We start from the raw sequence: 14,728 nt of genomic DNA, 5'->3' as shown, positions 1-14,728 counted from the left end.
TGGCTGTCCTGGAACTCACTTAGTAGACTAGGCTGGCCTCGAACTCAGAAATCCGCCAGCCTCTGCTTCCCGAGTGCTGGGATTAAAGGCGTGCACCACCACATGCAGCTCGCGAGGAAGTATCTTAAACAAGCTAAAAAATAAACTGTAATAAACTGTAATTAGGTTTGGATACTATTTGAACATATAATATGAGGCTCAAAACTGAAATGTTTACAGATTGAAACTTTAACAGAGCAGATTATTTTTATAAAGAAATATGTTATAGATATTCATATAGTCATTCAAATTGTCACTTAACAAATTATTTAGCAGAATTATTATTGAGCAATAGTAGCAAATAATCAGAGCTTTGTTCTCTATAATTTGATCCTCTTATGAAGGAAAAAATTTTCATTTCCCAATTAATTTCTAGTATGATAGAGATTATACCATGTAAAGTGCAGTAGAAGAGGTCTACAGATAAAATTCATTTAAAAATAAGAAATTGTGAAAAGCTTACTATAGCTATATGCTGAGTTCTGGCACAAAAACTTATCTTAGAAAAGCAGGTGATATTGTTCATTCCTAATATGCTCAAAGTCAGGGTTTGACCCCCAGCACCACCAAAAAGCCATCAGATTGAGGATGCTGAGTATTTGAAGACTGGTAGCTTAAGAGAGAAATGAACCTTTGTTCAAAAAATGCCATTAATATTTGTGAGTTGCTTGTAATCTAACCTACTCTGATGCTAGTCCTTGACATTTTAGTGAGTTATTCCTTTATTTGTGGAGGATAGTAAGGATGTTGTTGAAGTTTGGTCAGAAGAGGTGATTCATAAACCAGAATCCAAAGCTTTCTTTTAATGAAGTACAATGAGAGTCTTGAAGCATGACTAGCTTATAACTATGATCCACAACAAAAGGAACACCTCAGTGCCTACCTCATAAACACAGAAAATATTAGGAAATAAATAGGCACATCTGGGAAGCAATAATCACCAAGTACAGCCAGGACCTATCAGAAAATACCTAGAAGAGATGGGGATGCTGAGGATTTGGAGTAGACACATGGTTACAGAAACAAGGTATTAAACTATTTCGTGAATAAGTTAGAGATGAAGGATCTATGTGGACATGGAATTATAATTAGTAAGTAAATGGAGAAATCAGATTGTCGGGAGGTACAAATGCAATAAAGTGTGTTCTGAAGCAAGGAATTCTAGCAATTTTGGCATTGTTATGTAAAATTAGGAAGGCTTCATGAACTTACTATCACACTCTTTAAGAACATGCTGTGCTTATCTATGGTGGTATTTGAATGACTATATGTAAAAGCATAATTTTTTTTCTGTTAGGTGCATGGTAACCAGATCTTTAGAGGTCCAATTTTCATTTTACTCTTTAGTGCAATCTCATTAATCTCATCTGTCTAATTGCATCTAATTCAGCTGTCAGACATTTTATTTTATTTCATATTACTTAGAAAGTGATACTTATGAAATATAAATCTGAATGTGTTATTTCCCATTTAAAAATCCTCCAATGATCCTTCAAGCTTTCAGTGGAATATCTCAAATCTGCTAAGGTATAAATGCCATTTGTGACAGTCAACTTCGCATTTATAAAATAAAATACTTGAAGAAATCAAATTATAAAGATAAAGCATTACTTGGCTTACCTCAGTCTCAGTCAACCAGAACTTATCCTCACCACTTAATTGACAGGACATTAGCACAATGGTAGGAAATGCATGTTGAAACAACTAACAATAAGGAGATGAAAGAAAAGAGAATATTTCAGAGTCCATTGTTTTCAGTTAGTATAACACCCAATGGCCTAAGGACCTGCCACTAGGTCTCATTTACTTAATATTCCATTCAATCCCCAAACTGCTACCTTGGGAATCAAGCTGTTTGAGACTTCAAGGATCACTAACTACATGATACATGAAAATAATCATTTATCCATGTTTTCTTAATATCTCATAATATTTTATTATTATACAGAAAGCCACCTGAGAGAACTCTTATATATGTTTCCTACTGATAGTAATATTTCTAAGTTATCTCAAGGTATTTAGTATGTTTCACTCAATAGAAGAAGCCAAAATAATAGGAAACAATCAATGTAAGTACCAATAAACTATGATACAAACCTTACCACAATAATTTTAAATGACATTCTTAATTACATAAATAGTAACATGAAAAATTATACCTCAGCATTAATAGAATATGGAGTTGCAAAGATGGTTCAATAGTTAGGAGTGCTTGCTGGCTGCTGTTTCAGAGGCTCTAAGTTCAGCTTCCAGCACCCAGCTTAGGTACCTCACATGAGCTCTGTAACTTCAGCTCCAGAGAATTTGACACCTCTCTCTTGCCTCTACAGATAACTGCAGAGGCACACATGCATATGCATGAATACAAAATGAAACATTTTTTTAAATGAATTGACATGTTGAGAAATTCGTAGAAAAGACAATTAACCATACAATTAACTGCATCCTATTATAATTTTTTTTCCAGAATAAACATTTGGTGAGAAATAAAATTCAATGGAACTTCTTGTCCAGTATTTGACAATGTGTTTCTGAAATCTTAAGGGTGTTAATTGAGTTAATTCAAAACAACATTAATAATACATGATGAGAATTATTATCCTGGGGTGTGTAAAAGATATATTATTTCTAAAACATTGTTAAGTCCCAAGTTATTTGTAGGAAAGAATAGAAATTAAGCATCTTTTGGAAGAAAAAGAGAACACAAAAGTTTACTCTTATGAATTCCTTATAGAACATTAAGTATTTTTACCTAACTTTAAAGATTTGTTACAGCTTACTCCTGGTCAAAGTGATACCTCACCAGGCTCCTTTAAAACAGCATGGAAGACCTTTGCAGTAAGGAACAATAGTACTGCAGTAAAGGTTAAAGAGTAAACTCATGCACTGACCTATAGACATGAGAAATTTCAAGCATTTGAATGAGCTACTAGGAAAGTACTGGAAGAAATTAGGGTGAAATCAAGGTGACTGGTCCATTTGCAATGCTAATTGGTCTTTTATAGAAGTCAAGCTCTTAGTCCCTATTGGATTGGGACACAGGGACATTATCTTTCTAATCACTGAATTTTAAAGGGACCATTCGAGTGCTTTAGAAAGTTATTCCTGGTTTTAAAAAGATTAACAATATCAAACGATAGAGTACAAATTTATATTTTTTTCTGAAATGAGTGTTTTAAAAAAGGAAGTGTAGGTGATTATCATCAGAGAGAAAACTATGCAAGTTTAATCCAAGTAAGGAATTATGAAGGCCAATTGGAATAACACAAATCACTCTCATTCTTTGGGGGCCAACGTTATCTTTGGAAGCTCTTTAATAGTTTCACTAGTCTGTTCATACTATATTTATATGAAATTCATGGTTTTATGGTTTTGAAAATTGTGTCATGAGAGTTTTTCTACAATAATATAACAATCAAAATTTAAAAGCTGAAACTAGGAAACAAAATAAAGTAATGGAAGACATATTAAAATACAAATTTGAAAATTTCAAGAACAATCATTTCTGAAATCTGACTAATGACATAATAGAAAGAAGGTTAATGGGGTAAGAAGATGGATTAATGGAAATAGCTGTTTTGGGAATATGAAAATTAATAAAATGGAAAGCAAAAAATAAAAGGCCTGTAGCAATATTAACTATTTTTGTACTATTTTTAAAGAGGCCTTAAATTAAAAAGTACACCAAAACAAAAAAAGGAAACCATCAGAAGAAAGCTATGTTAACATTATAATCATGTCCAGAGGAGTCAGAGAATAAGCACTTCAGCAGCAGCTCTTAACTAACTCTTGATCCTCACTTAAATTAAATGTTTGATTATTATTTTTGCTTTTTCTTGTTTTAACAACTCTGTTAGGAAATTTATATTCTAGGATGTAAGAATTAAGAGTAAATTTGTTTAATTGTACATTTCAAATAACATTTTTATTCTCTGAAATTGATTTTTATTAGGTATTTTCTTTATTTACATTTCAAATATTATCCCCTTTCCTAGTTTCCCCTCCAAAACTCCTATCCCTTTCCCCCTTCCCCTGCTCCCCAACCCACCCATTCCAACTTCCTGGCCCTAGCATTCCCCTATACTGGGACATAAAACTTTCACAGGACCAAGGGCCTCTCCTCCCATTGATGACAGACTAGGCCATCCTCTGCTACATATGCAGCTAGAGCCATGAGTCCCACCATGTTTTTTCTTTGGTTGGTGGTTTAGTCCCAGGGAGCTTTCCTTGGTTCGTATTGTTCCTCCTATGGGGCTTCAAACCCCTTCAGCTCCTTGGGTACTTTCTCTAGCTCCTTCATTGGGGAACCTGTGCTCTGTCCAATGGATGGTTGTGAGCATCCATTTCTTTATTTGCCAGGCACTGCCAGAGCCTCTCAGGAGACATTTATATCAGGCTCCTGTCAGCAAGCACTTATTGGCATCCACAATAGTGTCTAGTTTAGGTGGTTGTTTATGGGATGGATCCCCAGGTGAGGCACTGGACATTCCTTCAGTCTCTCCTTCATACTTTGTCTCACAAAAATGTGGTACATTTACACAATGGAGTACTATGCAGCTATTAAAAACAATGAATTTATGAAATTCTTATATAAATGGATGGATCTGGTGGATATCATCCTAAGTGAGGTAACCCGATCACAAAAGAACACACATGATATACACTCACTGACAAGTGGATATTAGCTCAGAAGCTCTGAATATGCAAGATACCATTCTCAAAACACATGAAACTCAAAAAGAAGGAAGACCAAGTTTTGGATACTTCGATCCTTCTTAGAAGGTGGAACAAAATACTCATGGAAGGAGTGACTGAAATTTTTTTTATTCTTTGAATCAGTATCTCATTATATAGTCCTAGCTGGTCTGAAACTAACTATGTACATCTGGCTAGCCTTGAATTCACAAAAATCTACATGCCTCTGCCTCTAGAATGCTGGGATTAAAGAGGTTGTGATTAAATATTTTGATTTTAACTTGAATCTAGATTCAAATTGCTAGTGATTTGGAGGACAAAGGCTGGAGACCCCAATTCTAGCTGTTTATTTAGTAGATTGAAACTTTTGGGTTCTTTGATTGAAGTAAAATCTGAGTTTATGGCTTTTTCACTAAAGCAACTTTCAGGAATATCCAGTAACAAAGATGAGACTAAAAATATTTTAATATAACTTGAAGCATGAAAATGAAAGGTTAGAAAGTCATTAAAGAATACACACCCAGGGGCAAAGATATGGGCATCTCTAAAAGAAACTAAAGTTTATCATTGCCTTTATAACTGTTGTATAAACAATTTTAGTGGGTTTGACATAGCTATCTTCAAAGGGTTGTTAATACATCGAAATGAGATCACTGCTTAGTTCCTGAGGGAGCACCTAACTAGATTACAATTAATAAGGTAAAAGTTTAGCTCACAGGGATACAGAAATTGTAGATATTTGTACTGTAAACAAGTTTGTTTGAGATTTCCAAACAAGGTGTAGATAAAGGAAGGAGATCCTACTCAACACCCTATACTCCCAGGCCTTAAGCATGCTTCATTATTACTCTAACATGAAATATTGATGTATGAAAGAACTTTTAGCTCTCTGCCAGCAGCCTTAATAACAAATGCTTTTAATCAATACTGGAATTCTTGTGTCTGAAATAGTGAGAACTTTCAGCCTTCTCTCGCTTCTCATGTCTCCCACATTTTCCCTGTCTTTCTACCCTGCCTCAAGACTTAAGTGAATCTTCTGTAATGACAACAGAAATATTTATCTTGAGCTATTCAAATCCTTCCAGGCATTTCCATTTACTGAAGTTTATAACAGTGATTTTCTTTGATATTACTTTATTTTTTCATTGTCTAGGAAACTAAACTGAAACATCTAATCTCTATTTCCTAAATTACTACTTTTCCCCCAATGAAAATTTTAACACTACCTAAATGATTGGAGTATAATGAAATACGGCAAATTGCCTTCTACAGGGATGCATCACAATTAAATATTGCCAAAAATGGAGATCAAAGTAGCATAATGTATTTTCTTTTAAGATAACTCATAGAAGATGTTGCATAAATATTTTTGCTTTGATTACCTTGATCTCATAACTGTTCGTACCAATTGAGTAATAGAAAAGATTTCTGTACAAAATAGGTATGCAATAAATTAACATTGAACCTGTGGAGTAAACACCTGCTTTATTTCCATTTTAAGGGTGGTTAACATGATCCTAGCAATAAAGGATGAGGTAAAGTTGCATTATAATGCATAGTATACAAATACACCTATATAGAACACTAACTCTACCAGAGACTTTCCAAAGACTGTGTTCTGACAATTACTCTGTTTAGATTAATGCTATCTAAAGGAAATCTATACTTGATTTAAGAATTATTCTATATATTGTTCAGAATACCAACCAATAGACACATACTCCCTTAAGCAATTAAGATGTGCCTAAAATAGCAATGATTGAAGACTTAGTTTTCATATAAACTGATATGATACTTGTAGCTACAATACACTGGACAAATATCTCTAGATTCTCTAGATTTTTTTCATATAAAGAAACTATATCTGAAAATATATTAGTAAAAAAATCTATATTGCTTGAACAAGCATTTCCCAAATTAATTGATCATGAAATTAATTTTTAGGAGGTCAAGAAAGATAGCTCAATGGTAAAGAACACTTGATGCTCCTGTATAGGACCCAGGTTCAATTCCCACCACTTACATGGCCGCTCACAATCTATCTATATCTTCAGTTCCAAGGAATCTGACTCCTTCTGGACTCTGAGAGCACTGTACACATGTGGTACACACATGCATACCTACAAGAAAAATATTAATATACATAAAAATAAAAACAAGTTTTTAAAAATTCATTTTACATATTAATAACAGAGTATTGCATCCTTTTAATGTTTGGTAAGAATAATGAATGTTAAATATGTTAAGCTTCCTTTTCCACATTATTCCTATTTGTTGATTTACTCATTATTACTCAATTGGCTAATACTGAACTGGATACACAGCATCCTTTATTAAAATTTATTGGTTATGTACAGGAAATTTAATAAAAAGATAGCTCTGGAAGTCTGCTAAATTCCAAGAAACATAAGAGTACTGTGGGAATACAGAAGAAGCAACATAATCAAGATATGTCACAGGGAATCCTCCTGGGGGAAGCATAAAGACAATTGAACCACTGTCTAGCCAAATACACTTCTCATTCACAATGAGTCAAGTTTTCTCACTTTCTTTTGGGTTGCTCCCTTATAATCTGTAATCAAATGTATTATCTGAGTTTTGCATGTCTCTTTCAGAATACAGTCTTGCATCCTCAACATTGTCTACATTCTTGTCCACTGTCTTTTCAAGCCTATTCATACTGCAAAATACCTCATGAAAGAGGTCATTCTTACACAAAGATCTTATTGTGCTTCAAAGTCCAGTAATTAAAATGCAATTTATACGCATTAATTACCCAGATGCTCAGGTATTTTTTCTGTATACAATCTAGTACTCTAAAATGAAACAAATTGTGTGTGTGTGTGTGTGTGTGTGTGTGTGTGTGTGTGTATGCAGGCACATATATACATATACACATCTATGCTCATGTATTCTCTATTTTATCCTAACATTAAAAACTGTCCACATGATTTCACGATACTATTTTTTTGCTATACTCCACTTTCAACAAAATAAGGAGGGGTTACATATAATAAAATATAAATCTTCTCAGACCCTTTCTCAGATAGAACTGGAGTTCCTTTCAATCCTTAGAGAAAAAATTCTCATTTTATGATTAGTTTAAATTCTCTACTCCAACTTTGTTCTTCTAACCTAAGATTTAAGTTTCTATAATGATTTTGCAGATAATAAAAATCCAAAGTGTTTGGTATTAATTTATAAGATGTTTCTTCTACAGATATGAAACTTTTTTTGAAAATGACAAACTGTAAGATTATTGAAGTGGTGACTTGTATGGTGACCTTACAAAAGGAAAACAAGTCTGAAAACTCTTCCTAAAACATGCCCGTTGCTGACAATAAAATCCTCTCTAATTCTGTCCTTGACCTTCATTTTATTTCAAGCTTCAAAATATGACAGTTTTCTTTCTCTTTGTCAAAATATCACTTTTGCATGGTTAAAGGAAAATGTAAAGCAATACCGCAGAATTCTTTTTCTCCAAAAAAATATGTTAGCAAACAATTCTATAAAATTAAAGATTCAAATAGTGTAATCTTATTACACTAATTGAATTTTATTAAATTTGTTTTCATTACTCAATGCAGGATAATTATCACAAATCCAGATGTTAATATACATTTCTGACTGAAATAGAACGACATCAATGTCAAATGTTACCTTCCTTAAATAGACTTCCATGTAGGGCGCTGACCAAGCACAGCTGTATTTCCTAAGTAGTATATAATAAAGACACAAACCCTTAACAGAATCTTGGCCATTTCTCAGAAAACACAGTCTGAAAGCAGATATTTATGCAGTCATGGATTTGTGTTCAAATGATTGAAAGTAGGCCTTCGAGCACAAATATCCAATTATAATCAGTCAATATCCAAAATATACCACAGACCAGAATTAGTGGAGTCAGTGTGTCCTGAATTTAGTAGTTGTATAACTGAATGGGTTCATCAACTCCTTTAATCTGCTGACCAGAAAAAGGGGTCTTTACTTCAGAAAAGCACATTATTGTTTTAAGTTATATGACTCTTAAGCAAGTTGATTAGTGAATCCGTTATAACATCCATTCATCTATTTAGCGATTCTTCTTCATCCCACTAGCCCCCAAAGCCTGATTTTTTTTTTCAGAAAAGTACACTATTTTTTTTTAAGTCAGAGCTGTTTTATTATGCATATTCCAGATAAAGGTTGTCTTAATTTATTTTCTATTGCTCTAAAGAGACATCATGACCAAGGCAATTTACAGAAGCGTTTATTGATGACTTGCTAAACTTTCAGAGGGCTAGACTATAATTGTAGTGGCAGGAAGTCTGTCAACATACAAGCAGTAACTGATAGATTACATCTAATTTTCAAAAATGAAATAGAGAGAGGGAAAGATCAGGACTGGCTTAGGATTTTTGAAACCTCAAAGCTCACCTCAAGTGACACACTTCCTCCTACAAAGCCACACCTAATAACCCTTCCAAAAATATTTCCATCACTTGGGGACCAAGCATTCAAATATTTGAGTATATGGGCAGGTATGCTTCTCATTCAAACTACCACAAACATATTTTCCGAAATTCCTCAAAATCCCCAATAAAGTCCTATACAATGAAGTCCTTTACAACATCATTTCGTGGAGAATAGTTTCCTAAACCAAATAGTGGAATCTTATTGATTTAAGAACTTTAAATTTAAGTGGTTTTGGTGATATGAGTTAACTTAGTTGTAGCATGGCAGTACTTGTAACATTGTCTTCTTTGGAGAGTTTTGAAGATCCAATAAAGTAATGCATCCTTTACATTATACCAGCCATTTAGTTCTTAAAGTGTTATATTTTTAAACCAACTATTACCAATGCACCAAATTATTAATGCCATTACTATTATTATTCATTTACTTATTGCAAAATTTCTACCCAAATACATGTTGTAAAGTAGGAACACAGAAGTAAGAGAGCTAGGCACTGAATAAATAAGTAGACTAAAAAGGTTCATTACTCTGGAACACAGTCAGGGCTCTGGAGAATTAGAATTGATATACTCAGTCAGCAGCAGATCTAAATTTATCTGCACACTTGTCTTTGTGAACCTGATGTTGACCCAGGCCCTTGATGGATATGCTGTGCTCCTCCTGGAGCCTGCCAAGGATCAGATTACTCCAGGCTGCAGAGGGGAGGGGTATGTAAAGAGGCTTTCAATTATTCATTCCCACCTATACTGGCTGGATTTGTGTGTCAACTTAATACAAGCTATTGTTATCACAGAGAAAGGAGCTTCAGTTGAGGAAATGCCTCCATGAGATCCAGCTGTAAGGCATTTTCTCAATTAGTGATCAAGGGTGGGAGGGCCCATTGTGGATGGGACCATCTCTGGGCTGGTAGTCTTGGGTTCTATAAGACAGCAAGCAAGCTGAGCAAGCCAGGGGAAGCAATCCAGTAAGTAACATCCCTCCATGGACTCTGCATCATCTCCTGCTTCCTGATCTGCTTGAGTTCCAATTCTGACTTCCTTTAGTGATGAACAGCAATGTGGAAGTGTAAGCTGAATAAACCCTTTCCTCTCCAACTTGCTTCTTGGTCACGATATTTTGTGCTTAATACCAATTGTTTCCAGCATAGTGGGTATTTCTGTGATAACCTGACCAGATTTTGGGGAGGACTGTAGAAGGACTTTGGAACTTTGGGTTAAAAGAGCCATTGGGTGTTAAGAGCTCTGTGACATGTTCTGTAGGAGCTTGGAAGATAATGTTAAGAACAGTGCAAACAATGGAGGACTGACTTTTGAAATTTCTGAAGGAAGATTAAAGACTCTTATCAGGGCCATTGCTGCTTTGATTGTGATCATTCTGTAATTTTGGTTAGCTGGGGCTGAAGAATTGACTGTGATTAACAAGATACAAGTACTACTAAAGTGAAACCATTGTATTACTGGAACTATTGATACTGGCCCGGTGGTACTGATTTTGAAGACATGAAGGGATCATGAAAAGCAGGTGAGTCTTGGCACTGTAAGAAGCCATACAAGGTCATGGGTGAAGGTGCAGCCTCATTTGCAATAGATGGCTCAGGATAGAAGGGTTCATGCAAAGGAGTTGAGGCTTGGCACCATGAAGAGAGCTTATGAGAGGCTATTGGTGAAGCCCAGTTGCAGCGGAAGACAACAGTGCTTTGGAGATGCCAATACCATGATATAACCACCAAGAGTAGCAGCTGGAGCAGTGGAGTACAGGCAGCTGGAGCCTAGAAGACAAGGTGTGTGCTACAAAGGGCAGAGCTAGAAAAGTGACCCAAGCCTTTGGAGGAACCCAGAAAGTCTTGAGTTGATACCAGACATTGGATGGTTAGTTTGATTTTTGCTTTTGATTGTGATTATACCCTGTTATTTTTCCTTCTTGAAGTAAGAAAGTATTTTAGTGGAGCCCACAGTTAAAGAGACTTTGTATTGTAAAAAGACTTTGAATTTTTAAAAGATATTGGATATTTTTAAAGATTGAATTTTTTTCATATTGCATTTTTTAATTCTTTAATCGTTTTTTTACAGTCCAGTCTTTATCCCCCTTCCAGTCTGCCCTCTGACTGTTCCACATCTCATATCCCCTTCCCCCATCTCCAAGAGGATGTCCTCACACCCCACACCCACCCTACCAGGCCTCCTCACTCCCTGGGACCTCAAGTCTTTTGAGGGTTAGGTGTATCTTCTCTCACTGAGTGAGCAAAAGACTTGGCAGTCCTCTGCTGTACATGTGTTGGGGGTCTCACATCAGCTGGTGAATGCTGCCTGGTTGGTGGCTCAGTGTCAGAGCAATCTCCAGGGTCCAGGTTAGTTGAGACTGGTGTTATTCCTATAGTATCACCCTCCTCAGATTTTCCCTAATTCAACCACAGGTGTCACCAGCTTCTTTCTGTTGGGTTTAAATATCTGCATCTGACTTTTTTAGCACTCAAGGGGCCTTTTGGAAGGTCAGTCTTGCTAGGCTCCTATTTGTAAGCGCACCATAGTATCTATAATAGTGTCAGGCCTTGGAGCCTCACCCATTGGCCTGGGAGGTGAGAGACTCTCAAGGCTCAAAGGGAGTGACCTTAGATGAAATTCTTTACAGTGGGGAGTAGGAACTTGTAGAGTCCACCTCCAGTAGAAAGACAGGGCATTAAGTGGAGGGATGGAGTTGCCATCCCATAGTCAAAACCTCTGACACAGAATTGTTCCTGTCTGAAAAAACTGCAGGGACAAAAATGGAGAAGAGCCTGAGGGAAAGGAGGTCCAGTGACAGGCCCAAATTGGGATCCAGCTCATAGATTGAAATTTTAATATATAAAAATTTGTAAACACTGTGGGACTTTTAAAATTATTTAGATCTTAGGGATGAATAAAAAATAAGGGCTGAGGCTTAACAGTGATGTATTTGTGTGTCAAGTTGACAAAGGGTCAATTGTACTGGCAGGTTTTCTGTGTCAACTTGATAACAAGCTAAGAGTTATCACAGAGAAAAGAGCCTCACTTGAGGAAATGCCTGTATGAGATCCAGCTATAAAGCGTTTTCTCAATTAGTGATCAAGGGTGGGAGGGCCCAGTGTGGGCAGTGCCATCCCTGAGCTGCTAGTCTTGGGCTCTATAAGAAAGCCAGTCAAGCAAGCCAGTAAGAAACATCCCTTCATGGCCTCTGCATCAACTCCTGTTTCCTGACCTGCTTGAGTTCTAGTCCTGACTCCCTTTGGTGATGAACAGCAATGTGGAAGTGTAAGCTGAATAACCCCTTCCTACCCAACTTGCTTCTTTGTCATGATGTTATGTGCAGGAATAGAAACTAAGACACTGCCCAAATAACAGATAAGTATCAAATAGTGTAATTCCATGTAAATATTTGAAGGATATGTAGAAGATGAATCAAGATATGAGAATTATAATTAAAAATCAGAATTCAATATAAAGTAACCAAAAATAATTTTCAAATATATGTACCTTGGAGGATTAAAGTGCTTTGCCTCCAGATAAGGAGCATGAGTTTTTCTCTTATAAAATACAATGGATTTCTTTATTAATAAAATCAAAGGAAGATAAAATTATTCACATCCTACCCAAAACTCTCATCGAACTTATTTGATTTATCTGATATAGGTAAATCTATAATTATAAATATTGTATTGTTTTGTTATTTAAAATTGTAATAATATTAATGCATACACATGATGCAAAGCTTCTTGCAATAAATGCTCACTATATAAGACCAGTATTCAGAAGTTCAATACAAGTCACTTATCGAAAGTTTTTAAAGATGTAGTGCATGATTCTGAGAACAATGAGTTTAAAATGACTGTAGTATTATTGAGAATGAGGCTAACTTGAGTCCTCAGTCATTCATGTTTATATGTGACTTTGTTTCTATGGAGAGATGAAAGGAAACTACACATAGTTCCTGTGAGATTAGAGTTATAAGCAAGGGTCAATGCAATGTGTGAGAAAAGATTAACTCAAAAGATAAAAGTAGATGGTAAGATGAGCTAAAATTAAAATATGGGAATAAAAATGAAAGTGAGAACTCAAAAGAACAGAGGAGGCAAGTGCAGTCATAGTAGATATAGAAGAGATAAAGATAACAAATTTGAAAACCTAGAGAGTAAGGAGTGTTAGAATAAATCATGACTGTGACCTGAGCAATTATTTATTTTCTTTCCCCAGGCACAACTTTGTGGTCTCTGAAGACCCCACCTCTGAAAATCATTGATGGTTTGTTCTCTGTCCCCTTTGAATGTAAAGTCAATACCCTTAAGCTATTCCCTGACCTTCTTCTCAGTTCCAAAACAGTATCTCTTCTCTTCAGAGTAGTTTTTTTTTTTTTTTTCAGAGTAGGCGGGGTGTCTCAAAAGAACACATAATACCAAAGTTTCTGAACAAACTGTATTGAACAATCATTTCTTGGAATTTCCCTGCTGCATTGTTGTCCAGGGTCATGGTTCACATTATAAAAAAATTAAAGTGCAGAAAAGACTCTAAAAGTATGCACTTTAATTTGTGATATTGAATTATAAATGTGGAAACATAACCAGATATTTTGGGCTGAAAATCAAATTGACTCCTATGGAATCAAATAATTCCCTGAGTCCTCTAAATGCCCCCAAATACTTAAGCATCTTATGTCATGGATAACAGCTTTTCTCAGGTTAGAAGAAATATTCTAGGAAGTTTACAAAATGGCTATAAGAGCCATTAATGTCAAAAATGAAACAAAGCTGATTTTATTTTAATTTTCATTCATTAAAATTTAATCAACTTGTTTTCCTATATTTCACCCAGGAAATTCACCATTGATGGTGTTTCTTGTGATTTCACTTTCAGTAATAAAGATTTCCAAATAGGTTTTCCTTTGAAAATATTTTTAGATATTATGGCTTGTTTAGGATAGCATATAATTATGCATGGTAGAAGGGTAATATTTGATATAGTTGTAACATCAATTCATTCTGAAATAGATAACTTAAGAGTCATGAGTTGCACAGAATTTTTGCTTCTGGTTTCATATCCCATATTTCTGAAGAAGAAGTAGTAATATGTAAGTAGAAAAGCATGTGCTGGTACCTTCAATAAAATGGCTTCTGGGAAGATAGAGCCATTTTATATTCTTAGCAACATTCATGTTTGTGGGCTTCCCCTCGTGTTCATTCTGAATTCTTTCAATAATAATGTCACTTCCTTTTGAATAGGCTATATTTCTTTCCTTTTAATTAGTTCTCACATTTTCTTGGTTTTGTTTTCTCATTAATCATGCAAGTTACCAATAATATGTGTGGTATTTTATTTTATATTAAATGTATTTATTTATTCACATTACAACCCATTATCAGCCCTCTCTCTCCTCCCAATATCCCATCATTCACATCTTCCCGCCATTCCACCTTCCTCTTCTCTTTTGAGAAATGCAACCCCCCAGGTGTTAACAGCTCCCCTCCCCAAACACACACACACACACACCACACCACACACACACACGCACACGCACACACACACACACACAC

At 35.3% G+C, this 14,728-nt stretch overlaps 1 protein-coding gene across 3 annotated transcripts in view; it reads left to right on the top strand.

The window, feature by feature from the left end:
- The window catches only part of Il1rapl1 (interleukin 1 receptor accessory protein like 1), a 1,306,889-nt gene that overhangs the window by 669,697 nt on the left and 622,464 nt on the right, over positions 1 to 14,728 (top strand). Inside the window, exons 1-2 of one of the 3 annotated variants that reach the window (XM_029534407.1) lie at positions 10,594 to 10,710; positions 13,395 to 13,442. The exons of the other annotated variants lie outside the window; for them this stretch is intronic. The gene's annotated coding sequence lies outside the window, so the exon portion shown is untranslated. Of the gene's footprint in view, positions 1 to 10,593; positions 10,711 to 13,394; positions 13,443 to 14,728 lie in introns of those variants that run through there. 3 annotated transcript variants of the gene reach the window in all.

Source organism: Mus pahari, chromosome X (assembly GCF_900095145.1).
Source record: "Mus pahari chromosome X, PAHARI_EIJ_v1.1, whole genome shotgun sequence".
In the NCBI taxonomy this organism is placed as follows: domain Eukaryota; kingdom Metazoa; phylum Chordata; class Mammalia; order Rodentia; family Muridae; genus Mus; species Mus pahari.
Note: the sequence above shows the minus strand (reverse complement) of the source record. Positions and strands in the feature narration are given on the sequence as shown.